We start from the raw sequence: 25,938 nt of genomic DNA on the forward strand, positions 1-25,938 counted from the left end.
AATCTCTTTAGATCAATTCATATGCTCATAAAGTTCATTTTTTCTTTTTCATGTTACTGCAGGCAATTTTTCTGCTAAACATTCTGCCACTAGAGAACACACATTATCATCCCTCTGGGCTCTTGTTTAGCATCCTTTTAGCTTCCAGCAGAGTCTCTCTGACATCATTTTTGCTTCTTCTAATTGCCTGGTTTCAAAGTCAATGTCAAATTATTCAGATTTGTGTTATAGCACCTCAACATAAAATTCCAAGGTGGCTCATTCACATGGCAGGTTTTTGACTGAAAGTTCAATAGATGCTGCTTACTGTGGAATCCACATATAACCTTTCACGTGACATGGGCTCTCACTGCAGGGCTACTGAGTTTGAAGAGAAAAGCAGCAGAAACTACAGGTTAGTTAAGAGCTGTTTGGACCTGACAGTTGTACTATATTATTTTGGTCAAAGCATTCTCAGAGCTTGCACACATTCAAGAGAGTGGAAAGACGATCCCAACACCTAGTGAGAAAGTAGTAAGAATATAATGCCAAAGAGCATGAGGATGGAAGGTAGAGGTGTAGTCATAATTAAAAGATACAATCTGCCATACATTCTGCTTAAAATGATTCTTACACCTGGACTGCATTCTCACTTAGAAAATTCATTTCATACACTCTGTATTTTAGACTAAACTAAACGTTTACTAATGGCATATTTTGTTTTAGAAATAGTGTGAATCATTTTGAACCTGGTGATCATAAACAAAAAGTTGTCAATCTAAAACAGCTCATAATAAATGATGGGAGACATTTATTCAATTTTGACTCATATTAGGAAGTATAGGACAATTTAATTCTCATTATTTTCCAAATGGCCTTTTTTTTTTTTTTTTTTTTTTAGCTTTTTAGTGTTAGTTTATTTATTTATTTATTTTTATTATTATAATTTAAGTTCTAGGGTACATGTGCACAACGTGCAAGTTTGTTACATATGTATACATGTGCCATGTTGGTGTACTGCACCCATTAACTCATCATTTACAATGCTCATCATCACTCACCATCAGAGAAATGCAAATCAAAACCACTATGAGATACCATCTCACACCAGTTAGAATGGCAATCATTAGAAAAATCAGGAAACAACAGGTGCTGGAGAGGATATGGAGAAATAGGAACACTTTTACACTGTTGGTGGGACTGTAAACTAGTTCAACCAAATGGCCTTTTTGTTTGTTTGCTTAGTTTTGTTGTAGCTTAACAATGAAAGTTTTCAGAGTCTTTTTTTTTTTTTTTTGTCCGTGTTATTACAGATTTTCACAATGGTTTTGGGAAAGAGCCTTTAAAACTCACTCTGCTGAGCTATAACTGAGACTTTTCCGTCTGAAGATATTATAATTCTAGGTAATACAGTAGAATTGTGGTGATGATTTTCTTCTCTTCAATTTTTAGATTTCTATCTTTCTATAATACATGTAATGCAGTTGTTGAAATGTCCACTTTGATTGATTATCTAGGGCTCTTATCTTTTCAACACTTTAATCTTGGTCACTTGATTCTGCGTTTTGGGAAATTTACAGATTTCTCCAAAACTTCTACTTTTTTCATACTGTTGTGTTTTTATAGTTGTAGTTTTAATATTCAAGTCTTTCCTATGCCTTTACTTGTATTACTTCCATGTTTCTTTCCATTATTTTAAATTTATTAATTTATTTTTTCTCTTTTCTTTTTCTTAACCGACTTCCTAAAAATATATATTTTAGATTTTATAATCCAGGCTCTCAAAGTTTTACTTAGTTATGTGTTAATCCTTGATAGTCTGTTAATTATTAAGATATAAAAATATTGAGTCGCCATCATCATGTCCACAGCCATAAATCTTAGGACCAAGACCTTCCAGGCATGGCCCCTGGGCACGGGCAGTTTCCCACTGAATCTTTTCAATGAATATGAAAGCTTAAAGAGAAATTATGAAGTGTCTTCATGATAATAAATGTGAAAATAGTTTGCAGAAGAATAAATCAAAAGCATATTCAGAATACAGAATGGAGAGACAATGAAAGGCATAAAAACCAACAGGACTACTGGGATTTGGAGGTTTGACAGAAAATCATAGACAAAAATAAATTTTGGTGGGAATAACACTGGGCTTTGTTCAAGGAGCAGTCTAAGAAACAGCATGTTGCACTATGTGCATCATATGAACCCTGAAGGTTTCATTATCATGTCGAATTACATAGGAATGAATTTTCAGAATGCCCTTTAAGCACTTAAATTGAAATCAAAACTGAGATACTTACTTTTACAGATAGGAAAACAGGGAAAAGCCTTATCATTTGAAAACCTTACAGAATTATTTACAAAACAAAATATTGTTTATTTCAGATTCTTACTTTCCCCTATAAGAGCATTTTGTTTTATCTTTAAATCCATAAATGTGACAAAGTTAACATGAAGGCTTACGACAGGAAGTACGAATGCCATCTTAGCATTACAATTAGTAAGTGGATGCCTCAGGTCTCCTACGAAATGGTATTTTTACTTATAATACTCTATCTTTCAGTATTAACATGTGTAAAATATTCAAAATTTCAGTCACAAACATCAGTCAAATTATATAGACAGATATTGTCAGGAAATAGCCTTTCACTGTCAAAATGTTTTCTATTTTTTACTTGTAAATATAAATAACATTTTCTTTCTTTTTTAAAAAAAATGGAGTACAAAATAGAAAGTGAGAAATTTTGTTTTTTTACATAATTGACTTTTTGATTTTTTTTCTGGTTATGCCTAAACACTAAGTACCTTCCCAATCAAAGGATCTTTTCTGATTCCGTCAAGCTACATTTATAAAACCAAATGTTTAAGTTCAATATTATTTATTGTAACTATGAAAAGTAAAATTCCAATACATTTGCAGTTTGACTTACAAAATAAAGATTGAGAAAGTTTGAAAACTTCTTACAGTATTTTCTATACCTGAGCGAAATTTATTGCTTGGGAGACTCACATGTATGGAAAATTGTTTGCAAGAGTTCTGCCCTAGACCAACATGAAACAGTAGGGATTGATTAAAATAAAGCTACTATTTGAAAAATGTAAATCAGCCCATGTATATGAAACAATGATTTTCAAGGCATTGAACATCAAGTCATATAAGACAGTGTTCACAGCAGGAAAACAAAGGAGTCCTGATCATGCCAGCTCACTGCCCTCATGGAATTCCCAGGTCGCACCTCAGGATGGGGATTCCAAAAGGAGCTCAGGAAACTCCCTGATTGGAAGATGTAATACTGTCTTAAATTAACCAAAGAAATACTAAGGACTTTTTAAATAAATGGAGAAATGTGCCATGTGAGTAGATTAAAAACCTAGTTTTGTTAATATTAATTTTTTTGAACTATATCTTCAGATTCCCCCCAAGATATAGATACTGATTAGCTGACTCTAAAATCTCTATAGGAATGCAAATAAACAAAAATAGCAAAAATGATTTCTAAAATAATGATCAGAGTTGAAGGATGATATGATTTGGCTCTGTGTCCCCACCCAAATCTCATCTTGAATTGTAATTCCTGCATGTCGAGGGAAGGAGGTGAGTGGATCATAGAGACAGTTTCTCCCATGCTGTTCCTGTTGTAGTGAGTAAGTTCTCATGAGATCTGATGGTTTTATTTATTTTTATTTTTGTTTTAATTTTCTTTATTCCTTCTAAAAAATAATTGGGATACATGTGCAGAACGTGCAGGTTTGTTACATAGATATATGTGTGCTGTACCTATTGATCTATGACCTAGATTTCCTCCCTTGGCCCCCCAACCACAACAGGCCCTGTTGTGTGTTGTTCCCCTCTCTGTGTCCACGTGTTCTCATTGTTCAACTCCCGTTTATGAGTTAGAACATGTGGTGTTTGGTTTTCTGTTCCTGCGTTAGTTTGCTGAGGATGATGGCTTCCAGTTTCATCCCTGTCCCTACAAAGGACATGACCTCTTTCCTTTTCATGTCTGCATAGTATTCCATGGTGTATATGTACCACATTTTCTTTATCCAGTCTATCATTAATGAGCATTTGGGTTGGTTCCATGTCTTTGCTATTGTAAATAGTGCTGCAATAAACATATGTGTGCATGTGTCTTTATATTAGAAGTGTTTACATTACTTTGGGTAAATACCCAGTAATGGGATTGCTCAGTTAATGGTATTTATGGTTCTAGATCCTTCAGTAATCACCATACTGTCTTTCAAAATGGTTGAACTAATTTACATTCCCATCAACAGTGTAAAGGCATTGCTATTTCTCCACAGTCTTACCAGCATTGTTTCTTGACTTTTTAATAATTGCCATTCAAACTGGCATGAGATGGTATCTCATTGTGGTTTTGATTTTCATTTCTCTGATTATCAGTGATGTTGAGCTTTTGTTCATAGGTTTGTTGGCCATGTAAATGTCTTCTTTTGAGAAGTGTCTGTTCATATGCTTTGCTCACCTTTTGATGGGTTTGTTTGTTGTAAATCTGTTTAAGTTCCTTGTGAATTTTTGATATCAGACCTTTGTCAGATGCTTAGATTACAAGATTACAAAAATTTTCTGTAGGTTGCGTGCTCACTCTGATGACAGTTTATTTTTCTGCGGTGAAGCACTTTAGTTTAATTAGATCCTATTTGTCAATTTTGGTGTTTGTTGCAATTGCTATTAGCTTTTTTGTCATGTATTCTTTGCTCACACCATTCCTGAATGGTATTGCCTATGTTTTCTTTTAGGGTTTTTATAGATTTGGGTTTTACATTGTAGTCTTTAATCCATCTTGAGTTAATTTTTGTATAAGGTATAACGAAGGGGTCCAGTTTCAGTTTTTTGTATAGGGTTAGCCAGTTTTAACAGCACTATTTATTGAATAGGAGGTCCATTCCCCATTGCTTGTTTTTGTCAGGTTTGTGGAAGACCAAATGGTTGGAGATGTGTAGTGTTATTTCTGAGGTATCTGTTATGATTCATTGGTTTATATGTCTGTTTTGGTACCAGTACCATGCTGTTTGGTTACTGTAGCCTTGTGGTATAATTTGAAGTCAGGTAGCATGATATCTCCAGCTTTGTTCTTTTTGCTTAGGATTGTCTTCACTATACGGGGTCTTCTTTGATTTTATATGAAATTTAAAGTAGTTATTTTTCTAATTCTGTGAAGAATGTCCATGGTGGTTTGAAAGGAATAGCATTGAATCCTTAAATTACTTTGGGCAGTATGGTCATTTTCACAATATTGATTCTTCCTATCCAGGAGGATGGAATGTTTTATTCATTTGTGTCCTCTCTTATTTCCTTGATCAGTGGTTTGTAATTCTCCTTGAAAAGGTCCTTCACATCCCTTGCTATCTGTATTCCTAGGTATTTTATCATCTTTGTAGCAATTGTGAATTGGAGTTCATTCATAATTTAGCTCCCTACTTGTCTGTTTTTGATTTATAGGAATGCCTGTGATTTTTGCACATTGATTTTGTGTCCTGAGACTTCGCTGAAGTTGCATATTAGTTTAAGGAGTTTTGGGACTGAGATGATGGGGTTTTCTAAATATAAAATCATGTCGTCTGCAAACAGAGACAATATCAGAAATACAAAAAGGAGATGGGACTATTCATTCTGACACTATTTCAACAATTGAAAAGCAGGGACTTCTCCCTAACTCATTTTATGAAGCTAGCATCATCCTGATAACAAAACCAGGAATACACACAACCAAAAAAGAAAACGTCAGGCCAATATACTTGATGAACATCGATGCAAAAATCTTCAGTAAAATACTGGCAAACCAAATCCAGCAGCAAATCAAAAACTCATCCACCACCATCAAGTCGACTTCATACCTGGGATGCAAGACTGATTCAACATACTCAAGTCAATAAACGTAATTGATTGCATAAACAGAACCAAAGACAAAAACAACATGATTATCTCAGTAGTTGCAGAAAGGGCCTTTGATAAAATTCAACATCCCTTCATGTTTAAAATTCTCGATAAACTAGGTATTGATGGAACATATTTCAAAATAATAAACCCACAGACAATATCATTTTGAATGGGTGAAAGCTGGAAGCAATCCCTTTGAAAACTGCTACACGACAAGGATGCCCTCCTTCACCACTCTTATTCAACATAGTATTGGAAATTCTGGGCAATCAAGCAAGGGAAAGAAATAAAGCATATTCAAATAGGAAGAGAGGAAGTAAAACAATCTGATGGTTTTATAAGGGACTTTTCCCCAATTTGTTTTTTTCACATGTTCTCTCACCAGCTTCCATGTAAGATGTGCCTCCTTCCCCTTCTGCCATGGTTGTAAGTTTCCTGAGGTCTCCCCAGCCATATTGAATTGTTAGTCAGTTATACCTCCTTTCTTTATAAATTACCCAGTCAGGTAGCTCTTTATAGCAGTGTGAGAAGGAACTAATACGTTAAATTGGTACTGCAGAGAGTGGGGTACTGCTGTAAAGATACTTGAAAATGTGGAAGGACTTCGAAACTTGGTAACAGCAGAGAAGAAGGAACAGTTTGAAGAGGTCAGAAGAAGACAGGAAGATGTGGGAAAGTTTGGAATTTCCTAGGGACTTGTTGAATGGTTTTGACTAAAATGCTGATAGTGATATGGACAATGAAGTCCAGGCTGAGGTGGTCTTCACTGCAAATGAGGAACTTCTTGGGAAATGGAGAAGTCACTCTTACTATGCTTTAGCAAAGAGACTGGTGGCATTTTGGCCCTGCCCTAGATATCTGTGGAACTTTGAACTTGAGAGAGATTATCTGAAATGGGAACTTATGTTTAAAAGGGAGGCAGAGAATAAAAGTTTGGAAAATTTGCAGCCTGATAATGAAATAGAAAAGAAAAACTTATTTTCTGGAAAGAAATTCAATCTAGTTGCAGAAATTTGCATTAAGTAATGAGGATCCAAATGTTAATCACCAAGATAATGGGAAAAATATCTCCAGGACATGTTAGAGGTCTTCGTGGAGGCTCCTCCCATCACAGGCCCAGGAGCCTAGGAGGGAAATTTGGTTTCTTAAGTCAGGCACAAGGACTCCCTGCTCTGTGCAGCCTTGGGACTTGGTGCCCTGTGTCCTAGCTACTTCAGCTTGTGTTTGGGCTAAAATGGGCCAGGGTACAGCTCAGGCCATTCATTACTTCAGAGGGTGCAAGCTTCTGTGGCTTACACTTGGTTTTGGGCCAGCGAGTGCACAGAGGTCAAGAGTTGACATTTGGGAACTTCTGCCTAGATTTCAGAGGATGTATGGATCTCGGATGTATGGATCTCATATGTATGGATTTCAGAGGATGTATGTCTAGATGTTCAGGCAGAAGTCTGCTGCAGGGGCTGAGTCCTCATGAAGACCATCTGGTACGGCAGTGAAGAAAGGAAATGTGGGGTTGGAGCCCCCACAAAATGTCTGCACTAGGGCACTGCCTAGAGGAGGTATGAGAAGAGGGCTACCATCCTCCAGACTCCAGAATGAAAGATCCACCAACATCTTGTACCGGGTGCCTGGAAAAGCCACAAGCACTCAATGGCAACCCATAAGAGCAGCTGTGGGGGCTGACCCCTGCAAATCCACAGGGGCAGAGCTGTCCATGGCCCTGGGATCCCATCTTGTGCATCAGTGTGCTCTGGGTATGAGACATGGTGTCAAAGGAGATCATTTTGGAGCTTCAAGATTTAATGACTGCTCTGCTGGATTTTGGACTTGCATGCCAACCTGTCCATTGTCCCTTTATTTTGGCCAATTTCTCCCAATTTAGAATGGAACATTTACCTACTACCTATATCCTCATTGTATCTTGAAAATAACTAACTTGTTTTTGATTTTACAGACTGACAGGCAGAAGGGACTTGCCTTGTCTCAGATCAGACTTTGGACTTGGACTTTTGGGTTAATACTGGAATGAGTTAAGATTTTGGGTGTTGAGAAGGCATGATTGCTTTTAAAACATGAAAAGGACATAATATTTGAGAGAAGCCAGGGATGAAATGATATGGTTTGGCTCTGTGTCCCCACCCAAACTTCATCTCAAAGTGTAATCCCCACATGTTGAAGGAGGGAGGTGATTGAATTAGAGAGGTGGTCTCCCCCATGCTGTCCTCATGATAGTGAATGAGTTCTGAGAGATCTGATGGTTTTATAAGCAGCTCTTCCCCACTTGCTTCCTCTCACCTTTCGCCATGTTAAGATGTGCCTACTTCCCCTTCCACCATGATTGTATGTTTCTTGAGGCCTCCCCAGCCATATAAACTGGGGAAGTAGGCACTTAACTACTAGGAAGTAGGCACTTAAGTAAGCCAATTAAACATCTTTTCTTTATAAATTACCCAGTCTTGTGCAGTTCTTTATAGCAGTGTGAGAACAGAGTAATACAGAGAACTTATACTATCTAGGCTGACATTGTATAGTTACAATAATCAATATTGTATGGTATTGGCAGATGAATAGACACATAGATGTATAGATATAACACTTATGTCAAAAAAGAGGTACCCAAAAGTGCAAAGGGAATTCAGTAAGATGAGATCTTTGAATGATGCTGCAACAACTGCATATTCACATTAAAGACAATTTTTATGCAAACCTTGCAGCACCAAAATAAAGGACTTCAAAATATATCACAGACCAAAATATAAAATGTAAAATTATAACTCTTCCAAAGAAGAAAAGTCTTTCTGGCATTGTGTTGAAGCAAAGATTTAATAAATACAAAATCAAAATTAAAACACCAAAGAAAATTTTGTCTCCATAATAAAATCATAAATTAGAATTCATCAAAGTTAATAACTGTAACTGTTTGAAGAACAATATTTTTTCTCATGCTACTATGTCTCAGATGAACAATATTAGTAGAATGAAAATTCAAGCCACAAACTGAGAGAAAGTGTTTTCAAATCAAAAATATGATGAAGGAAGTGGCACAAGATGGCAGCCATCATGGGCTCAGACAATTTATGAAAACTAAATGTATGGCCTTAATCTAGAATGTGGACCTAATTACCCAGAAATTTCACCCCTTTTAAGATCTATAACAAAAATTAATATAAATGGAGTTAATAGTTCTAATGTAGTGGTGGACCCAAAAGCTATATCAGTGCCAGCAAAAAAGTAGAATTCATATAACTTCTAATTGGTTCTACAACAGCTTTGGCACCTAATGATGTCTAAATAAAATATGAAGCTTCTTCAACTGTCTGAAGAACAATAAAAAAGAAAAACACTTCTTCCTTTATAATAAGAGAAGCGTGGAAAGGCACTTCTCTTTCTACCCCATTTGATTAAAACAATCTTCATCTTCCACAGTGGTAAAATTTCCAGATACATCTTGCAGACCACAAAATACTAGAAAGGAAGCTGTCATTCACAGGTAATTTATTTTAAGATACTGTAAATAATATATTTTTTGCCCACTCAAAAGATGTAAGTTGTGCTATAACATATCATCTTGTCAAGTGTAACCACTGTACACATAGTTAAACTTCTGGGAGCGAGAAAGTATATTTAAATTAATTCCCATAGTAACTGGTGGAGAACATCCAACTCAGCTATGAAAAGACACATCACACAATTCACCTTGCTACTGATTCCATGGCCTGGGTCTCTTCTTTCCCCCTCTTCTCTCACCCCTTCTTCCATATTCCCTGTAACAGCTGTCGGCTTGAGAGTCTTGTTAGATCAGATGTGAAGGTTTCAAGTTGGTTGCAACCTGTGGGAGGACTATTGACTCTGTGGGGTATTTTGCCTGCACTCCTGATTTCTTTCTTTAAGCCTGAAGAGATCCCCCGTTCTAAGACATCATCCTGTTCCTCTGCTACTCCACCCCTCTCCTTAGAGAAAGCATAGATTGTAACACCCCTGCAACTCTCAGAGATTGGACTTTGGTGAGGAATTCAGGGCTTTCCCCATATATTCTCTCCTCCACCTGTATTAAGGGATGCTTCATGTTTCCTCTCTCCTCCTCTTCAAGTCTCGTTTTTCACTGTCACCACCCAACATTTTCCATGACACTTCCTTACTACTGCCAGAAGCCATCAGGTAAGGTTGGAAAGAGTCTCTGATCTCCTTCATTTAGTTTTAAAGACACATTTATTCATTTTCCACAAGACTGGAATATAAGTACTGTGTCCTCAGCCCTGCAACCTTCTGCTGTCATCATCAGTTGATGTGGTTTTCTTAGCTCAAGTTCTGAAAAGTTGAGAAGAACAGTGACCAGGATTAGTCAGTCCTGACAGCTCTCAGAGTCTTTGGTGGTTAAACTTGGAGAAAGGTCTCATAAAACACTTGTAAGCACACATGATCCCTCTGAATTGTTTCCTTTTTCTGTAATTGCTTTAGCTCTTAAAAATTGAAGACGTTTTAAACAGGATTCTCACTTGGTCATCTGTGCAATCCATTGGGTCTAATTTTGAGTCTGACGACTGGAGCAATAAAGCCTTGTATTTGGACACACTTTGGTTTTGGTGCTTCTCACCATCCTCTGAAGGGATTGAGAAATAACTTTGTGTTAACAGCCTCTGAAATGGGAGGGCTTGACTTCCTGGGAAATTGCTGCATTTTTCCACTTTCTGGTCAGGACAACTAAATGTTAAAATGTGGATGCAAACCAAATACAAGAAATTCATAGTGTAAAGAAATCTGGTAAAAGATTTGTATCTAGAATAGGTATAAATAATACACTCTCAAAACTCAGAAAACAAATATACCTCTCATGGTTAAAGATTTGAGAAAACAGTACACTTCACCAAAACAAGTAGCAAATGCAAGTGCAGAAAAGTATTCCACATTATAAGTCATTAGGGAAATGCAAATAAAAACCAAAATGAGATGCCAATATACACACATATGAATGGCTACACTAAAATGACAGACCATACCAAGTGCTGACAAATTTGTGGAACAACTGCAACTCTTACACACTGCTGAGAAACATATACAATGACATAATCAATTTAGAGAAAAATATTTGCTTTCTTAAGAATGTAAATATGCACTTAACATATGATATAGCCATTTCACCTCTTAGTACTATAGAGAAATAAAACAGAACACAAATGCTATGAGTATTACGTGTATTAACCAATAGCTATAGGCAACACAAATATTCATCTACAGGTAAATAGTTAACTAAGTATTGACATTTTCATACAATGGAATACTATTCAGCAAGGAGCTAAATCTCAAAATAGGTATGCTATGTGAAAGACAGTCAGACAAAAAGTATTGCATATTGCTTGATTCCATTAATACAAAGTTCTAGAAAATGTGCATTGATCCAATGTGACAGAATACGTCCCTTGGAAGTCTCTATGGTAGATTGCAAACTTTATTATAACACTGATTCCCCAAAGCATCCATTTTTTTAACACAGACTTTATTTTTCAGAACAATTTTAAGTTTACAGCATAATTCCACCTGACACACATATACAGTCTCCCCCAACATCAACCTTCCACATCAAAGTGTTACATTTGCTGTAATCAATGAGCCAATATTAGCACAATGCTATCACCAAAGTTCATAATTTATATAGGGCTCACTCTTAATGTTGTAATTCTTATGGATTTTGTGAATGCATAATGACATGTATCCATCATTACAGTAGCATGGAGAATAGTCTGATTGCCCTGAAGATCCTTCGTTCCATGCTCTTTTCCATGTGACATTTCACCTATTCCCATCAAGCAAAGGAATCTATCATCACCTTTCCTAAGAAACGAGTTGTTTTAATTTGCATTTCCCTGATCATTAGTGATGTTGAACATTTTTTCATATGTTTGTTGGCTGATGAGATTGGAGAACATTATTCTAAGTGAAGTAACTCAAATGGAAAAAGTAAACATCGTATGTTCTCACTGATATGTGGGAGCTAAGCTATGAGGACACAAAGACATAAGAATGATACAGTGGACTTTGGGGACGTGGGGAGAAGAGCAGGAGGGGAGTGAGGGATAAAAGACAACAAATACAGTCAGTGTATACTGCTCAGGTGATGGGTGCACCAGGATCTCACCAATCACCACTAAAGAACCTACTCATGTAACCAAATACCACCTGTACCCCAATAACTTATGAAAAAATTTAAAACTATTATGCTAACAAAAAAAATAAAAATAAAAAAATAAATTAGCTTATTTTTCCAAAAAATAAATAAATAAGCAAAAGACACCATTCAGTTTGGTCTGGTTTCTTGTGGAGGGGTGCAAATCTGAGCATGAGGGGACCTAAAAAAAGAGAAAGAAAGGGGTTGGCTGAATGCAGCAGAGGTGAAAAAGGGCCAGTTCTAAATTTCTTTCTTAAAACACCTGAATGTTTTTGCTGTCTGTCTTGAAGGCCTGTCCATCTACCATAAAAACTTGTTTTCATACTAGTTGATGAAAGACTAAGTAGAGCAGAGTTGAGTCCTGCTGAAGCATCCTAGACTGGCTGGTCACCTGCCGGCCCTGGAAAGTGACCACAGATGCATGAGTGAGACTAGTCAAAATCAGAACTGTTCAGCTGAGTCTACCCCAAACTACCAAACTATAGAATTCTGAACTATATAAACGGCTACTGGTTTAAGCTACAAAGTCTTGGGATGTTATGTTTTGCAGAAAGATCTTACAGAACTGTCTCTTACGCACCATCCCCACCTTTGTAAATAGACTGTGTAATTAAATTCTTCTCAGATAGTTTTTTAGTATAACATAAATTCTTTCCTGTTCCTTATTGATATATTGGCAATTGGTGAAATATTTAGGATAAATTCCAGAAAATGCAAAGTGCCCCACTGCATCCCTCAATACTATTCATCTTTCTTTACCTAGACTATTTGCTTCCTATAAAACTTTTTCATTGCTACTATGAACTTCCAAGATCTGGTTTCTCTTAACTTCATTTCCTGGATTGTAAATATAAATATTTTGCTCTATTTCAGGTTGACTTTTTGATACTCTAATTTAACACATCAGGGTATTTTGAGTTACTTCTCTGAGTTTGTTAAAATTTGGGTATATTGAGAGCATTGACTTGCTAGATAAGGCCTAATGCTTTCTATCATGGAGGATACAAAAAAATACTCCAATTATCCTCTTCATGAGACCATACTTAGTCTCATCTTTCTATACTTGGAATAGAACATAGAGGTATATAGCAAATATTTTATAGCACATTTTAAGTCAATAGTATTTTATCTTAATTATCTTCTTCATGAGATCACACCTAGTCTCATCTTTCTATACTTGGAATAGAACATAGAGGTATATAGCAAATATTTTATCGCACATTTTAAGTCAATAGTATTTTATCTTATCTTTTTAAAGTGCAGCAAATAAGTGATTTAATTTACTCCTATTCATTCAGAGTAGATACCAAGAATTAGGACATATCACATTACACACATAAAAAGCTCAAAATGCAAAATATTTGTAGCATACACTTATACATCATTCTTAACTAAATTTTTCCACCGTTATTAATAAGTTAATCTTGAAGAAAATGGTTTGAAATGATATGTTTCTCTTTTATTAATTTCAAGGGTTCTACTTAATAGATAACTCTTGTCTTCGAACAGTCAATTGAAATCTTTTATAAAATACCATTTGGTTATTCAGTAGTAGGAACCACACTGAGAGAAACTGCGAGATACTTACTCAAGATCTGACTCATCAGGATTTATATATGCAAAGATTTTATTGACCTTAGAGTCAATGAAACTTCAGGCAGAAATTTTGCCTGAGCAAACACAGCTGAATCAGAACCAAAATGAATTAATATAGTGCCTATCTGCAACACAGATTGGCAATCATCCAAAATGAATATGTAAGTTGAAAAGAGTCTGATTGCCAAATGTAAAACTGAATTGCAAGCTATTTCTCCTCAGCAACGTAAGGGAAAATATCAATCCATTGTTAAAGATGCAGAAATTTTCTAGCATAGAATAACTTTATCCAATGCCTAAATCAAACCTGATACTTCAATTTTAGCTTAAGGTTTTGGTTTGATGATGTCATCACAGGGTTTGATTGTTACCAAAAAATATATGAATTAGAGATGAACCTATATAGATCTAAGAAGAAATGGAAACATGAAAAGAAAAGTAGGGTGTATTATAATAGTAACCAAGGCACAGGTGAGAACAAGCAGAGGGCTTGAAAGTAGAAAAGGTCCAAGAAAAGGGTGAAACTAAATTGGAACACAAGGAGGTCTAGTTCATTTGTGGATACCAGTTACTGAGTGCTAACATTTATGGATAAGTTAAAATAAGTCATACATCTTCTAAAGGCTTTATTTGCATTGACTCATTTAGTACTCAATGACCTTATGAATTAGGTAGTCTTAATAGTCCTAGATAACAAATGAAGGAACTAAAGTTAGGAGGATTAAAAAACTCATCCAAAGCCCTCCATGTAGTTAGAAGTAGTTAGTGTCAAAGTCAGGATTCAAATCCAGAGTGTATGACCACAGAGCTCATGATCTTTATGAGTACAGAATATTTCCTCTCAAGCATAAGTTCATGTCTAGCAATTGACTACTTAGAGATCAAGAACTAGATTACCTTTATATCAATGGTTGGAGTATTAAAAGATATTTTCTAAATTCCATGTCACTAAGAAAAAAAAAAGGTCTGTGGAAGAAAAGATGAAACAATGGGTTTGAAACTATTCCCTTCCTGCCAGGGAGGTTAGGGTGTGAAAAATGACTTAGAGAGGATCTTCAAGTGAATATTCTAATGATTCGCCTCAGACCTGCAAGTCCATGCTGCAAAATATGCCAGTAGCTTTTTAAGAGTGGAAAAGGTAGTGTTGATCTGTAAAATGACTATATCAGGACATAGCTCATACCCCAATTTTATACAAGCTTGGCATTTGTGAATTTATGGGATTGGTTGGCTACAAAATGGGTGACAATCTTATAAACTATGTGATTTAAGAAGTTTAAAACATTATTGTTCCAAGGTTGAAAAGATTTCCTTTGTGATCAGTGCTTCCACATACATTATTGTTATTGTGGGACCAAAATGTTTCCTGGTGCAGATAAAAAACAGGAAAACTTTTGAGTGTTACGGTTTTCAAACTTCTCAAGGAAAACAATATTTTATCTACACTTTGCATTTTCCACTATATTAAATATCAGTAAAATTTGAGGTTGACTAATAGATTTGTGTCATCTATTTTAATAATTCAACTCTTCACACTAAAATTTGTCAGGGATGAAATTGCCATTTAGAACTATGAATCATAGTTTCTAAGAAAATATTTAATAGAAATGGCCATAAAAAGTGAAGATTGACCGGGTGCAGTGGCTCACACCTGTAATTCCAGCACTTTGGGAGGCTTAGGAGGGCAGATCATCTGAGATCAGGAGTTTGAGACCAGCCTGACCAAAATGGAGAAACCCAGTCCTACTAAAAACACAAAATTAGTTGGCATGGTGGCATATGCCTGTAATCCCAGCTACTCAGGAGACTGAGGCAGGAGAATCTCGTGAACCTGGGAGGTGGAGGTTGCGGTGAGCCAGGACTGTGCCAATGCACCCCAACCTGGACAACAAGAGGGAAACTCCATCTCACAAAAAAAAAAAAAAAAGAAAGAAAGAAAGAAAAAGTGAAGATATCTTTTTTTTCTAATCTTGTGACTTTAATAAAACTAATATTAATTTTAAAACAAAAAGTTGGAGGTAATTTGGGAAAATGGGAAGAATTTGATGCTGGTGTAACTCTGTAACTTAGGTATGAAGATGCAAAACTTTTGAGGGAAGCTATAAGAGAAACTATTACCATTGTGATGAGAGAAAGCAGGCTTATTCTGGAGAATGTCCTAAATGAGTAAGGATAGAATATCAAATGTAAGGAATATTTTTTTGATGACTATTGTGAGAAGCTCAGTCTAAGTCTAGCAGAGCAGAAGAAAAATAATTAAAATTGGCCTGTCATATTACTGGAAATTCTTCCAATATCATCACTGTATGATGCAACAAAGGGTGTGTAGGTTTATAAACATAATTAAATGTAAACTAGATGAGAAAAGATTTAATAAGGTTTTTAAACTCTTTCCCCAAATGATGTGATACTAGAATAAATTAAATTGTCCATCGAAGGAATTGAATTTTGCCTTTAAAATGAGTTATTTAACAAAATGCCTTGATTAATGTATATAAAGCTTGTCAACTATTGATAATGACATCAAACCAGAAATTGAGCTAAGAAGATTCCAAAAGACTCATGTAGAAATATGCTTGTGATTCCCACGTTTTTCAACAGAGTTAATATGGTTGTTGTACAGGTTTTTATGACTTATTTGTTTTTGAACAGTTTTGAAAGACAAACTGTAAAAACGTATATAAACAGGATTAGGTAAAGACCTATCTGTGTTGTGAAGAGGTTGGCTTGGAAAGGAAAACAGTAAGCAGAGTAAGCAACAAGCTTGATGTTACCGCCACTGCTGAGGACACTCAAGGAAATGAAGGCCCTTAAGTTATGCTAAACACATTAATGATCTTGTTCAAAGTTGTTCAAAAGCTTGTAAAGTTGATAATAATATTTAAAAGAGGCAAGAGTCTATAAAATATTTCAGTAGGTGGTATCAGTTGTTCCTAGAAGTTCACATTGTAAGCCTAAAATGCATGGGGTTATGAAGCATCGCTGGCTGAAAAATGTGAGCCATGAAGTAAGGAGAGCACAGATGTTCTGGAACAGAAGTGGCTGCCTCAGGAGACCACGTTGCTTCAGACATGGCTCAGAATCTTGCCAGCCATTATAAAACGAAGAAATGTCCTCATTTGCAAGAAAGTTGACACTTGGTTAGCCATATCTAATTGTCTTGCATATAAAAAATATTGTATCTGTGTCTGATGTTCACTTGCGTATTTTAAAAATCTGCAAATTTTTTTTTGTTTTTTAAGAAATTTTTAATAGCATAAAATGTTAATTCTCCTCCTCATCAATAATACCCTTTCAATTCTTTACAATCTTGTTATATTCCCAGTCAAACAATTTTCAACTCTTTTAGTGATTTCCTCTGTTCTTATATTCCATATTCTAAGCAACATGAATATGTAATTTCTTTTTTATTTTCAATTTTTGTGTATTATCTTTTGTCTTATGACAACAGAAGACAAAGATTTTACTGCTTCCTCTGGTCCTTTTTTCTCAGCACAAACATAAGGAACAGTTACTAAGTCTGTTTGTTTGTCTTGTTGTACTATGTGAATATTCATAGATGGGCCATCTAATGTGCTATGTGTGAATTAATTTTTTACACATTTTGTGTGCTTTTGCACTAATGCACTGTTTTTAGTTGTCTCTCTCTATATGCTGGTCACTAATACTTTCTCTGTAGTTTTATTTCAATATATTTAGACACATTAGGGACTATATCAGTTTCATTTTCTTCCTTAGGAAATTTCTCCTGGAATCCAGCATCCATAAATTTTATTCAGGACCTCTTTGTCTAGTTCTTATCCTTGAACTCTCTCCACCATCCACCTGAAAATTGTCCTCACTTGTTTTGGTGGAACATGCCCTTTAATATTTTCCTTAGAAAGGAGATTTGGAAGGTAACATTTTTGAGATCTTGAATGCTTGAACATATTTTTACTTTACCTTTACACTTTATTAATAAGTTAGCTAGGTTATGGATTACATATTTCTCTTTTACTCTCAGAATTTTTGCAGCATTTTTTACTTCCTTCTCAGGACAACTGCCAGTATTGAGACATTTGATGAAACTTCAATTTCCAAAAAAGAAATATGTAATTCTTTACCCTTTCCGAAAGGTTTTAAGACTTACTTCTATGCCTGCTGTCTCAGCTTCCGAACAGTATATTATAGAATAACATTTTTTCTATTAACATATTCCTTTTATTTCTAGAATCCATGTGGTTCAAGTAGGAGACACTTGACTATCATAGTATTATAATGACTTTTATACTTTGCTGATTTCTGTCATTGAAACTACCATTCTTTTATTAGACATTTCACAAATCCTCTAAATTTTCTATTTTTGTTTATATATTCTAATACCTTAAAACATTTAGGAGATATTTATTTGCCTTTTTTCTAAGAAAAATGTTGTACTTTTTAACATCCACTATCATATATATTTCACTGCTGAAAATAAGAGTTTCCATATATATTCTTGTAGCATAATTTATCTGTTATTAATAGTAATCATTTCTCTGTAGACATTTATCAGGTAACCAGATTCTAACTAAGATAGAAGATACATAGATAGATGATAGATAGATAGATAGATAGATAGATAGATAGATAGATAGATAGACAGACAGATAGATCTTCTGTCTTAGTCAGTTTAAGCTGCTCTAACAAACCACCATAGATTGGTTAGCTTATAAACAAAACAAAAAAAAATTATTGCTCGCCATTCTGGAGGCTGGGAAGTCCAAAATCCAGCATTGGCCAATGCAGTGTCTGGTGAGGGCTTACTTTCTGGCTTATGGACACTGTTCATCTGGCTGTATCCTCACTTGATGGAAGGGGAGAGGGAGCTTCCCCTTTTAGGAAATTGTTTATAAGGATATGAATCTCATTCTTGAGAGCTACAACCATATGACCTAGCCACCTCCCAAATATCACCTCCAAATGCCATCACCTTGGGGGTTAGATTTCAACATGTGAATGTTGAGGGAACACAAATATCAGTCTATAGCACACTGACCATATTATATTTAAATTCTGAAATATTTCCTAACCTTTAGTTGCTATAATTAATTCATTACACCACATTCTCAAAATGTATCTTGTTTAAACAGTATGTTTTCATCATGCTACTTTCTAAAGGTAGCCACTCCAAACATCACCCATTTTTTAAAATTGTTGAAAATTTGTATTTTATTTACATTTTAAAATGTAATTTAGTTTTTATAATTGACAAACAATAATTGTACATATGCATAGGATACATAGAGAAGTTTTGATACATATAATGTATAGTGATCAAAGTAATTAGCATACATGTCATCTCAAACATTTATCATTTCTTTCTGTGGGGAATATTCAACATCTTCCTTCTAGCTACTTGAAATTATATATTATTGTCAACTATAGTCATCCTGCAGTGCTATAGAACACTATAACTTATTCTTTCTTTTTAGCTGTGATATTTACAAATGTCTCCCAATCCCTCCGTTCCCCATACCCTTCAGTATCCCCATACCCTTCAGTATCCTCATACCCTCTCCAGTATCCTCTGTTCTACTTTTTACTTCTGTGAAATCAAGATTTTTTAGCTTCCATACATGAGTGAGATCATGCAGTGTTTAACGTTCTCTTTCTGGCTTAATTCACTTAACATAATGTCCTCCACTTCTACCCATGTTGCCATGAATGACAGGATTTCACTTTTTTATGGCTGAATAGTATCCCACTGTGTATATACACCACATTTTATTTATCCATTCATCTTTAAATGGAAACCTAGGTTGATCCTATACTTTGGCTATTGCAATTGTGCTGCAATAAATATAGGAGTGAAGATGTCTCCTTAATATAATGAGCTCCTTTCTTTTGGATAAATGTCAGTGGTGGGATTGCTGTAGCATATGGTAGTTTTTTTTTTCCTTTTTTTTTTTTTTTTTTTTTCAGGAAACTCTGTATTTTTCTCTACTGTGGCTGTACTAGCTTACATTGATTCCCCCGCAGGCAACTAACTGATAAAATTTTTATTTAACTTTTGAATTTTTACACTTTTCCTGATTATTCTGTGTAAAGTGAAACTAGAACTGTTTAAAAGACATACACAAATCTAGTACAGAAAAGTTCCCTTTTCTTTGCATCCTTGCCAGCATCGGTAAGTTTTTGGCTTTTTGATAATAGCCATCCTAACTAGAGTGAGATGACACCTCATTGTGACTTGAATTTGCATTTCCCCGATGAATAGTGATGTTGAGCACTTTTTAGACACTTGTTGGCCACTTGTAAGTCCTCTTTTGAGAAATGTCTGTTGAGATCATTTGTCAATTTTTATTTTTTTTTTTTTTTGGCTGATAGGATATTTGAGTTCCCTGTATATTCTGGATATAGGCTCTGCCAGATGAATAGTTAGCAGATATTTTTCCCATTTTGGAAGGTTTCTTTTTCATTCTGTTGCTGTTGTTTGTTTTCTTTGTTGTGCAGAAACTCTGTTGTCTTATAGTGTCACATATGTCTATTTTTGCTTTTGTTACCTGTGCTTTTGAGATCTTAATCATAAAATCTTTTAAATAGTTGCATACTTTCTTTTTAATCTTGCACCCTTGTACCCTCATATGAAATCTGAATAATACAAATTAGCTGAATGTGACATATATGTATGTGTGTGGATATGTGTATGTGTGTGGCCATGTATGTGTGCACAACACAAACACACACAGACACATACATATCCACACAGACACATACATATCCACACAGACACATACATACATATATCCACACACACATATATATGTATATATATCAGCAAATTTATAAGTATCAGATACTGTAATATATGTGAAAAATAAACAACTAGTATCAAACTAGAGTTTTATCTATACAAAGACAAAAATTATCACAAGGAAATAAAAATTAAAGACAGCATAAAACAAAATACATACTCTCAATTGCAAGAAATAATTTAAAATGCTATATTTAAAAAGGCCAAAACAGGATACAATTTTCTTGTAATTGCTTACAAGTATTCACATATGAACTTTATTCATATTTTAATAATGAAAGAGAATGAAAAGAATGTAAAAAAAGAAAAAAGAGTGTGTTGAAAATTTTGCTGACCAGGCTGTCTAAGTTGTCCTAGTCTGGGCAAAAGGGATGCTCATCAGGTAACAAAGACAATTGCTATAAATCAAATCCTGTCGGGGTTAGATCCTGGATGTCAGATCATGTTTATCAGGTATGGTTAGCAACTAAGCCTGTGTTGTAGGTTAATACAAAAATTCTGTGTAACATCTTACACACAGCAGGAACTTAAAAATGAACACCAGTTACAGCTAAGAAGCCTTAGATTGCATTTGACAGCAATATATAAGCATTTGGTCTACTCTCATGCCCTCTTCTTATTTGAAGTATTTTCTTGCTTCCTCTAGGCCACTCTTTCTTGTTGTTGTTTTCTATTAACTTGTTATTCTGCTGTGATGTTAGTTTTTATGCTACTCATTGTAAGTGTACTTGGCAGAAAATTTTGCATATAATATAAAATTATGGGTATATAATATGTATAACATTCAAACAAATATATCGAAGAGTGGAAACATGACATATATGCTGACTATAATTTATTATATATTATATTGAATATATTGTATTAATAAATTATGTATATAACATTTATGTGTAATATATATGTATATATACCAAAATACATTAAAAATCTATTGAAAAACAACCAATATCTAATAATAAGTCAATCAGAAAATGTGCCTTCTCTATGTGGAAAATTATCAGAATTAGTGGAAACTATAAAATAATACTGAGATAAATAGTACCAAAATTAATGGAAAAATAAGCATTCATAGATTAAAAAATTGACAATTAACAATATTTTGGGTATCTTCAAATTGTCCTACAGACTCAATGAATTCCAAATCAAATGCATTCTTTGTCAAGAAACTTACTTGCTTTTGCTAAACCTGTTGGAAAAGCAAAGGATCTGAAATAGCCAAAACAATCCTGAAAAAAAATTAAAAGAACACATTCAGAAGACTTACAAAGTTACAGACTTACAAAGTTACAGAAATAATATATTAATCAAGAAAGTGTGATCTGACAGAAGACCAAATAGATAAATGGAAGATAATTGAGAGTCCAGAGATAAACCTGGTCATAGATCTTTAATTAATTTTGGATTATGGCATCAGGACTGTTAAATGGGAGAATGAAAGATTTTTTTTTTTTAAATAGTGTTTCAACAGCTCTATGGTTGTAAGAAAAAAGTAACCTTAATCTCTACTTAACCTAATAAAAATATAAATATTAATTCAAGATGGATCATAAACTTAAAAGGCTACCTTAGGACCATAAATCTTCTATGGAAAAGGTATCTTCACAATTTTGGTAAAACAAGAGTTTTGACACACACCAATATAATAATAAAAAACATTAATTAGATTTTATAAAAGTAAAATGCAACTGCTAATAAAAATACATCATGAGGAAAGCCAAAGGCAAACTATAGATGATCAAAAAATAATCTGTAATTCATATATCCCATAAATGACTGGTATACATAATACATTTTTTAAATCTCCAAATCCATAATAAAAACATGAACTAGACAATTCATCATGGATAGTACACATGAAAACTTTTCTCAGGTTTTAGTTTTTAGTAAAATGAAAACTGAAAACACTATAATGACTATAAGTAAATACAAAATGACGGTACCATATGTTGTCACAAGTAGGGCACACTTGGAACTCTCAGATATCACTGATTGAGTGTAAAATTTTGTATCAACTTTGAAAACCTTTTTGTTTATCTAAAATAATTGATGAGCATATTCATAGCAACCTGAATCATAATAGCCAAACATTGGGAACCACCCAAATATCTATCCACAGAAAAATGGATACTCAAGTGTTAGTATTTTTACAGGTAACAAGATAAGTGAATCTCAAAAACATTATGTTGATCAAAAGAAGGCAGACACAGAAAAATACATAATCAATTATTTCATTTCTGTTAGTCAAAAAAATAGTCAAAATTTAATCTATGGTGTTACCTACCTGTGGTTGAATGGGGAATGGAGTTGAAAGCAGGAAATTTCTTGGGTGATGAAAATATTCTGTATTCTGTTTCAAGTTTTTTGAAAAGCTGTCATAACATCAAAATGAATATTTACATGTAAAATTTACTTCAATAACAATACATTTTTCTATTAAAAATAGAAGAAAGAATAATTATTTCCCTCACTGTTAAACAAACTGTGTTGTTTTGATTTTTATTACTGTTCATAAAAGTAATACATGCTCATGATGAAATTTTGAAAATACTTAAATGAGTATAAAAAAGTATTTCTCACCATAGAGAGAATACTGCTTTATAACATTTTTTGGTAAAATTACAGACTTATTTTGTTCTTAAAGTTGGAAATATATATCTAATATCAATGTATAAGCAATTTACAAATTAAACTTTTCTTTTAAATTTCCACAATCTGTTTTTATTTATCTTTTCTGAATAATGATCTTTTATAGGTTGATCTTCAGGTTATCTCTCAGACCTCTGTTGTCCAAAAATGTATCCACACATATTCTGGGTGATTTTATCTGAATGACATTATCTACTTCAATGTCTCCAACTACGAGCTGTTACAGTGGTGATTCTTAAATCTCTCTTCAGATTTTTAAAACATCTCTTATTTAAGCCCTGCTCCATTGGTCAACATGTATAAGCAATTTACAAATTAAACTTTTCTTTTAAATTTCCACAATCTGTTTTTATTCTTATATTTTTTACTTGATAAAGATTTGTTGACACAAATCATTATTGATACACATTTAATTCACTCTCCTTTTTTTTTTTTTTTTTTTCTTTTGAGATGGAGTCTTGGTCTGTTGCCTGGGCTAGAGTGCAGTGGCACCATCTCTGCTCACTGCTACCCCTGCCTCCTAGGTTCTGGGTTCAAATGATTCTCCTGCCTCAGCCTCCTGAGTAGCTGGGACTACAGGCACACACCACCACGCCCGGCTAATTTTTGTATTTTTAGTAGAGATGGGGGTTTCGCCATGTTGACCAGGCTGGCAGGCTGGTCTCAAACTCCTGACCTCAGGTGATCCGCCCACCTCGGCCTCCCAAAGTTCTGGGATTACAGGTGTGAGCCACCATGCCCAGCCTTATTTCACTTTCATTTGATAACATCTTAGTAGTATCTCTTAAATGTATGTTCCCACACCCTCATCTTTATTATCAACTCTGGCTCTCATCTCTCTCGTGCAACAAACTCTACACTTACATTTAATCTTGTCTTTTTTAGTTAAGAACATTCATTCCCCAGTTTTGGTATTTCTTTCAATGTTATGGGGAATTCTTTTTTTTTTTTTTTTTTTTTTTTTTTTGAGACGGAGTCTCGTTCTGTCCCCCAGGCTGGAGTGCAGTGGCCGGGTCTCAGCTCACTGCAAGCTCCGCCTCCCGGGTTCACGCCATTCTCCTGCCTCAGCCTCCGGAGTAGCTGGGACTACAGGCGCCCGCCACCTCGCCCGGCTAGTTTTTTGTATTTTTAGTAGAGACGGGGTTTCACCATGTTAGCCAGGATGGTCTCGATCTCCTGACCTTGTGATCCGCCCGTCTCGGCCTCCCAAAGTGCTGGGATTACAGGCTTGAGCCACCGCGCCCGGCCATTATGGGGAATTCTTTAACATGACACTATCTGTTTACAGCCCTTCAATGGCCTTTCAGGGTAAAAATGATAAAATTCCTTATCTATAATAATGACATTTAAAAAAACTTTGATGTTTTGCAGCTCATCTTTTGTCTATTGTATAATTACGGGCTACTCCCGATATATAAGGAACTTTTGAAGTTTCTTACATGTGGTAATATTCTCTCTTTTATAAAATCAGTTCTACTTTATTTTCCTTATTTTGCTAATTTCTAGTTGGCAAATGGTTCATTAACTTTTCCCATATTATTTTTTAGAGAAGTAATTGTTGAATCAGAGTTTTGTTTGGACGTCTTTGAATACCAGTGAAAAATTTTCTATGAAGCCTGAGAAATCTTATTCTATTTTGTAAGGCATCTTAAAATGAATAATACTTTTTAAGTCAAATGTGTCCTAGGAGGGCCATTGAAGGCACAAGTCACCTTCAGTGAAATTAAGCCATTTAGAGAAATAAGTACAGGAATTATTATTTTAATGAGGGTTCATATAACAAACAGGAGTTTTTTTTCTGGAAGAAGAATTAGAATTAGATAACCCCAAGAAAGATGGCAACATTTGGTTAAAATGATGCCTTTGCAGCTTGTGCCTCAGGTTCCCTACTGAATATTTTTCTTTTGTGAACACAGATTTCACTATCTTTACCCCTGGCAAGTGGAAAACTGGAAAGAATGATTGCAATCTCTGTATAAAAACCAAGCTCTTTGAAGACAAAAAATCAAGATGGAAGGAGAACCTTATCTATTTTTATAGGTGACATAGCACAATTTCCAGATGAAGGCTGATTTGGTAGGAACTGTAAACATATTGGTCTAGGAGGCCAGTTCGAAAGCCAGATTTATAGGAGCTATGACAGTGTTCTACCTTGTGACTATTCTTCTTATGAAAATCAGTACATTTCAGCAACACAATACAAAACAGAGGTATAATTAGAAAAAGCAGAGAAGAGTGAAAGGTACAGCACATTTCCACCAAGGATGTTAAATAAAGGGGAACCAATATTGAAATCTGGGTACCAAACTGCAAATAAATAGCTAAGGAAGTCAACACCAGGAGAACAGATTTTGGACCTGATGCTGAGTTACTACGCCAGCACAGATTCCATAAACAATTAGCAGCAATGCACAAGAAACCACCATGTGCATGGTGTATGGTGATGTTGGCTGATTCAATAGCCTTCGTTTATTCTCATTTAGATAGACTCTTTGTTTTCCTGAAGTCTGCACTGAGACAAAGTTTTCACTGTCTTTTTTTTTTTTTTTTTTTTACAGACCCAACTCTGTGACCATACAGCATGATCATGGTGGTTTCTTGCGCATTGTGTGAGATGGTATTTCAGGCAGTTTTTATTTGCATTTCTCTAATGATTAGTAGTGTTGTGCATTTTTATATGTTTGTTGACCATGTGTATATCTTCTTATGAGAAGTGTCCATTCATTTCCTTTGCTCAGTTTTTAATGGAGTTGTTTGTTTGTTACATGTTGATTTGTTTTAGTTCCTTATAGATTTTGAATATTAGATTTTTGTCAAGTGCATAATTTGCAACTATTTTCTCCCATTCTGTAGGCTATCTGTTTACTCTGTTGATTG

General features: G+C 34.7%; 1 long non-coding RNA gene across 1 annotated transcript; it reads right to left on the reverse strand.

The window, feature by feature from the left end:
* Positions 1-12,367: 12,367 nt before the first annotated feature.
* On the reverse strand, positions 12,368-22,786 carry LOC126956971 (uncharacterized). The gene is made up of 3 exons (XR_007726621.1): positions 22,697-22,786; positions 21,587-21,641; positions 12,368-12,441 (listed from the first exon to the last, which is right to left on the reverse strand). It is a non-coding gene; the product is annotated as an uncharacterized LOC126956971 (long non-coding RNA).
* Between the last annotated feature and the right edge of the window lie 3,152 nt (positions 22,787-25,938).

The sequence above is a fragment of the Macaca thibetana genome, chromosome 6, assembly GCF_024542745.1.
Source record: "Macaca thibetana thibetana isolate TM-01 chromosome 6, ASM2454274v1, whole genome shotgun sequence".
Classification (NCBI taxonomy): Eukaryota; Metazoa; Chordata; class Mammalia; order Primates; family Cercopithecidae; genus Macaca; species Macaca thibetana.